The sequence below is a fragment of the Coregonus lavaretus genome (genome assembly GCF_964263955.1).
Source record: "Coregonus lavaretus genome assembly, contig: HAP1_SCAFFOLD_3019, whole genome shotgun sequence".
In the NCBI taxonomy this organism is placed as follows: Eukaryota; Metazoa; Chordata; class Actinopteri; order Salmoniformes; family Salmonidae; genus Coregonus; species Coregonus lavaretus.
The window spans coordinates 63,950-69,949 of record NW_028166107.1 but is presented as its reverse complement, the minus strand read 5'-3'; positions in this window follow the sequence as shown (position 1 = coordinate 69,949).

Sequence of the window (6,000 nt, the reverse complement as noted above, 5' to 3'; positions counted from 1 at the left end):
AATGCCAGGTCTGCTACAACAGATCGGTCGCTCCACTGGCTGGGAGTAGGATGACGCGTGCACATCTTCCAAAGGCATCGGTCGTCTCATCAAGGATGACATAAATGTCCTTTCCCTCTACGGCGTCTTTGATGTCCTGCTCATATTGTGGATGGAGCTCTGTACGCAGATGGGATATCGCTGGGATAGACCCTCCCTGCCTGCAGTGTTTCTTCAGAAATGTGGAGAACTTGGGCCCCATCTCAAGAGGTATATCTCCTTTGATTAATGTTCTTGTGAAGTCCAAGATTAACTCCATTCTCTCAGCTGTGGAGAGGGTCTTTGCCAGACAGGAGGCCAGGGTCTGTGTTCTTGTTTGCACTGAAATAAATGTAGAAAATAATAAAGAACAATGGTTAAATTTGGTAAATGAAGAATTCTCAGGTTGAGTTCAATAGCAGGCCTACAGTGTTTCTCCAGCGCTGAAGCTAAGCTAAACTCTATCCTGAAGCCGCACGCAGCTCATACAGTATGTATCGCACACAAATACAATTTAAAACAATGATGCTTAACTTAAAAAGTCACCAAAAAATATGTCTGTTACTTGCTGCTTTTGTAATTCCTAACTTTGTCACTTGTTTTGATAGCCAAAGTGACGTGGTGGAGTTAGCTGAAGTAATGTTAGCTAACAAGTTAAGTTAGCTAGCTAGCCTAAATGACGTGGTGGAGTTAACTTGTTAGCTAGCTAACATTACTTCAGCTAAGTTAGCTAGCTAGCCTAAATGACGCGACGGAGCTGAAGTGACAACATGGGAAGCTTGCCAGGCTAACGTTAGCTAGCTAGCTAACTTGCCACCTTATGTAGATACAGACAAAAATGTAATAGTCAAGAACAGAGATTAGCTAACTAGAACAAACCTGCTAGTTAATATACAGTGAGGGGGGAAAAAAGTATTTGATCCCTTGCTGATTTTGTACGTTTGCCCACTGATGGGGCGGCGCACAATTGGCCCAGCGTCGTCCAGGGTAGGGGAGGGAATGGCCGGCAGGGGATGTAGCTCAGTTGGTAGAGCATGGCGTTTGCAACGCCAGGGTTGTGGGTTCGATAAAATAATGTATGCGCTAACTGTAAGTCGCTCTGGATAAGAGCGTCTGCTAAATGACTAAAATGTAATGTAAATGTAATGATCAGTCTATAATTTTAATGGTAGGTTTATTTGAACAGTGAGAGACAGAATAACAACAACAACAATCCAGAAAAACACATGTCAAAATGTTATGAATTGATTGGCATTTTAATGAGGGAAATAAGTATTTGACCCCTCTGCAAAACATGACCTAGTACTTGGTGGCAAAACCCTTGTTGGCAATCACAGAGGTCAGATGTTTCTTGTAGTTGGCCACCAGGTTTGCACACATCTCAGGAGGGATTTTGTCCCACTCCTCTTTGCAGATCTTCTCCAAGTCATTAAGGTTTCGAGCCTGACGTTTGGCAACTCGAACCTTCAGCTCCCTCCACAGATTTTCTATGGGATTAAGGTCTGGAGACTGGCTAGGCCACTCCAGGACCTTAATGTGCTTCTTCTTGAGCCACTCCTTTGTTGCCTTGGCCGTGTGTTTTGGGTCATGCTGGAATACCCATCCATGACCCATTTTCAATGCCCTGGCTGAGGGAAGGAGGTTCTCACCTAAGATTTGACGGTACATGGCCCCGTCCATCGTCCCTTTGATGCAGTGAAGTTGTCCTGTCCCCTTAGCAGAAAAACACCCCCAAAGCATAATGTTTCCACCTCCATGTTTGACGATGGGGATGGTGTTCTTGGGGTCATAGGCAGCATTCCTCCTCCTCCAAACACGGCGAGTTGAGTTGATGCCAAAGAGCTCGATTTTGGTCTCATCTGACCACAACACTTTCACCCAGTTCTCCTCTGAATCATTCAGATGTTCATTGGCAAACTTCAGACGGGCCTGTGTATGTGCTTTCTTGAGCAGGGGGACCTTGCGGGCGCTGCAGGATTTCAGTCCTTCACAGCGTAGTGTGTTACCAATTGTTTTCTTGGTGACTATGGTCCCAGCTGCCTTGAGATCATTGACAAGATCCTCCCGTGTAGTTCTGGGATGATTCCTCACTGTTCTCATGATCATTGCAACTCCACGAGGTGAGATCTTGCATGGAGCCCCAGGCCGAGGTAGATTGACAGTTTCTTCCATTTGCGAATAATCGCACCAACTGTTGTCACCTTCTCACCAAGCTGCTTGGCGATGGTCTTGTAGCCCATTCCAGCCTTGTGTAGGTCTACAGTCTTGTCCCTGATATCCTTGGAGAGCTCTTTGGTCTTGGCCATGGTGGAGAGTTTGGAATCTGATTGATTGAGTGCTTCTGTGGACAGGTGTCTTTTATACAGGTAACAAGCTGAGATTAGGAGCACTCCCTTTAAGATTGTGCTCCTAATCTCAGCTCGTTACCTGTATAAAAGACCTGGGAGCCAGACATCTTTCTGATTGAGAGGGGGTCAAATACTTATTTCCCTAATTAAAATGCAAATCAATTTAACATTTTTTACATGCGTTTTTCTGGATTTTTTTTATTGTTATTCTGTCTCTCACTGTTCAAATAAACCTACCATTAAAATTATAGACTGATCATGTCTTTGTCAGTGGGCAAACGTACAACATCAGCAGGGGATCAAATACTTTTTTCCCTCACTGTATTTGTAGCTAGCTAAAGCATCAATGTTCACCTGGTCCAATAGCTCTCCTGTTTTTGTGTCGGAGTGACCCCAGGTGCACCACCGCAGTTTGACGCCGTATGTAGTCGATTTGAACGCTGACAGACTTTGCAGAAGTACTCCTCCATCCTCGTACAGTTCAGCTGGAAACTCCCTGTCTGTGTTTCCTCCTCAGCTCCTCTGCTGTAAATCTGGCCATTTTTTGTTAAGAAACTTTTCTCCTCAGATAGCTGTCATTCATTCACGGAGCTGTCTGCACCCTGCCCCTCTCACTCACACGGGAGGGGCTACATCAATGAAAACAGAGGGGAAAACGTCTTAAATTCCACAACAAGTCAATTTTATTTAACTTTTATCAGCTGGCAGCTTATTTTTTGCTTTAGAATTCTATTTGAAATTCCACCGATTGTCGTCGGAATTCTGTGAGCTTAGTTAAACTGTCATACCCCATCCCAAAATATATGCTTGTTTTACTCCAATGTTTGTGAACGCCTCAAAACACGGTTAAAACTATAATTTGTATATAATTAAATGGTCAATCCTTGCATCCGTAGCTCTGTCTATGAATATGAGCTTTTGACCGAACCAGCGGTGGGGAGGCCACTTGGTTATTTATACTGCTGATTGCAGGTTTAAAGACAACTGAACCGTGGATTACAGTTTCTCTTGGCCCATAGACTACTTTCAGGGTGAGGAACCATCTAACATGAAGTAAAATAGTGAACTAATTTGGCTGTAGAGGAAGTAGCCTGCCAGCCTAGACGTTGTAGTTGTGATTATTTCATTGTTTTAAAATAGCTGTGGAGTAGGATATTTATTCATTCAAACAAGATATTCGCCATAGTTTCCACCATTGAGGTTAGACCAAATCCAGTCTAACCCAGCCTGTTCCAGAGCATGACATTCACTTTTTCTAGCCATTGTCCTTTGGACAAGTAGGACAGATTTTTGTACCACTTTACAAAATAAAATGCATTACTGTATTTTTGCCATAGAGAATCAGACAAATGTAGGCTACACTCTGCCTATTGGCTTCTCTGCACATTCAAGCCCGTCTCAGAATACAACACTGCCTGTTACGTTCCCCAGCAAGAAATCCAAAAATTGTCGCTCAAACAGAAAGGGGAACTAAAAAAAGTCAGTGACCACAACCAAAAACGAAACCAGGGAAGATCAGACAAAGGAATGTTTTTCTAGAAATCAAATAGGGAGAGCCAACTAAAGGTGTTGACCCTCCACCTCCTCTCAAGACAACTGGACCACTGGGCCAGCACAGGTGTAACACATACTGACTAACGTGATAAAAGTCCAACCTCAAAACATAAATGGAAAAAACCAAAGTCTGTAACATGCCCCCTTTTTTTAAAGGCTCTCCTGGAGTATAGTTTGCCACCCTTGGTAGCTTTATAAAATATTGCATCATTACAATTACAATCAAATACTTTTTATGTTTTTATGAAATAATTCCCTGCAGGGTTCGAGATTGATGTCGTCCTGTTGTCCCTGGGAGACGACAGATCCAAAATTTATAAAACCACTGCACATTAAAAAAAAGTAATTTTAGAAAAGCAATGAGGGTGATGCAACGAAACATATCATATATATATATATATATATATATATATATATATATATATATATATATATATATATATATATATATATATATATATATATACACACAGTGCTATGAAAAAGTATTTGCCCCCTTTCTAATTTTCTCTACTTTTGCATATTTGTGATACTGAATGTTATCAGATCTTCAACCAAAACCTAATATCAGATAAAGGGAACATAAGTGAACAAATAACACAACAATTACATATTTATTTCATTTATTTCATAAACAAAGTTATACAACACCCAATTCCCCTGTGTGAAAAAGTAATTGCCCCCTTACACTCAATAACCGGTTGTGCGACTTTTAGCTGCAACGACTCCAACCAAATGCTTCCTGTAGTTGTTGATCAGTCTCTCACGTCGCTGTGGAGGAATTTTGGCCCACTCTTCCATGCGGAACTGCTTTAACTCAGTGACGTGTGGGTTTTCAAGCATGAACTGCTTGTTTCAAGTCCTGCCACAACATCTCAATTGGGATTAGGTCTGGACTTTGACTAGGCCATTCCAAAACTTCCAATTTGTTGCTTTTTAGCATTTCATGTAGACTTAATTGTGTGTTTTGGATCATTGTCTTGCTGCATGACCCAGCTGCGCTTCAGCTCACAGACGGATGGTCTGACATTCTCCCGTAGAATTCTCTGACACAGAGCAGAATTCATGGTTCCTTCTATTAAAGCAAGTCGTCCAGGTCCTGAGGCAGCAAAGCATCCCCAAACCATCACCACCATGCTTGACCTTTGGTATGATGTTCTTACTGTGGAATGCAGAGTTTGGTTTTCGCCAGGCATTACTGGAACCATGTCGTCCAAAAAGTTATACTTTTGAATCATCTGTCCACAGAACGTTCTTCCAAGAGTCTTGATGATCATCCAGGTGCTTTTTGGCAAACTTGAGTCAACTTTTTGGACGAGATGGGTCCCATTATGCCTGGCGAAAACCAAACACTGCATATTTTTTAAAGAAATTCTAGCAGAAAAAGCTATATTTTGGTGGTACATTCTAATGCTAGATTGTATTTTCAACCAGCAACTATTTGGAAATAACACATCTAATTTTTTCACACTTTTAGTGTTAGTTTCATCAGCTGTTGTAAAATATCAAATATATAAAGTGTTGGTACCATGTTTCATGAGCTGAAATAAAAAGATCCCAGCAATTGGCATGCTGACTACAGGAATGTCCACCAGAGCTGTTGCCAGAGAATTGAGTGTTAATTTCTCTACCATAAGTCGCCTCCAATGTCGTTTTAGAGGACTTGGCAGTACGTCTCTCTTTATTCAGCTATTAACATGCTACATGTGGTTGTGATATGTATTAAAAAGCTGTGTAATACAATTTAGCAAAGCTAGTCCTTTCTCTATTCTTTAGAATTGCATTCATTTTTTTATTCTATGTATGTATTTGGAAAGTATTCAGTATTCCCTTTTCCCACATTTTGTTACGTTACAGCCTTAGTCTAAAATTGATTTAAGATGTTCGATCGGGTTCAAGTCTGGGCTGGCTGGGCCACTCAAGGACATTCAGAGTCCCGAAGCCACTCCTGCGTTGTCTTGGCTGTGTGCTTAGGGTCGTTGTCATGTTGGAAGGTGAACCTTAGACTGGGGCGGAGGTCCTGAGCGCTCTGGAGCAGGTTTTCATCAAGGGTCTCTCTGTACTTTGCTCCGTTCATATT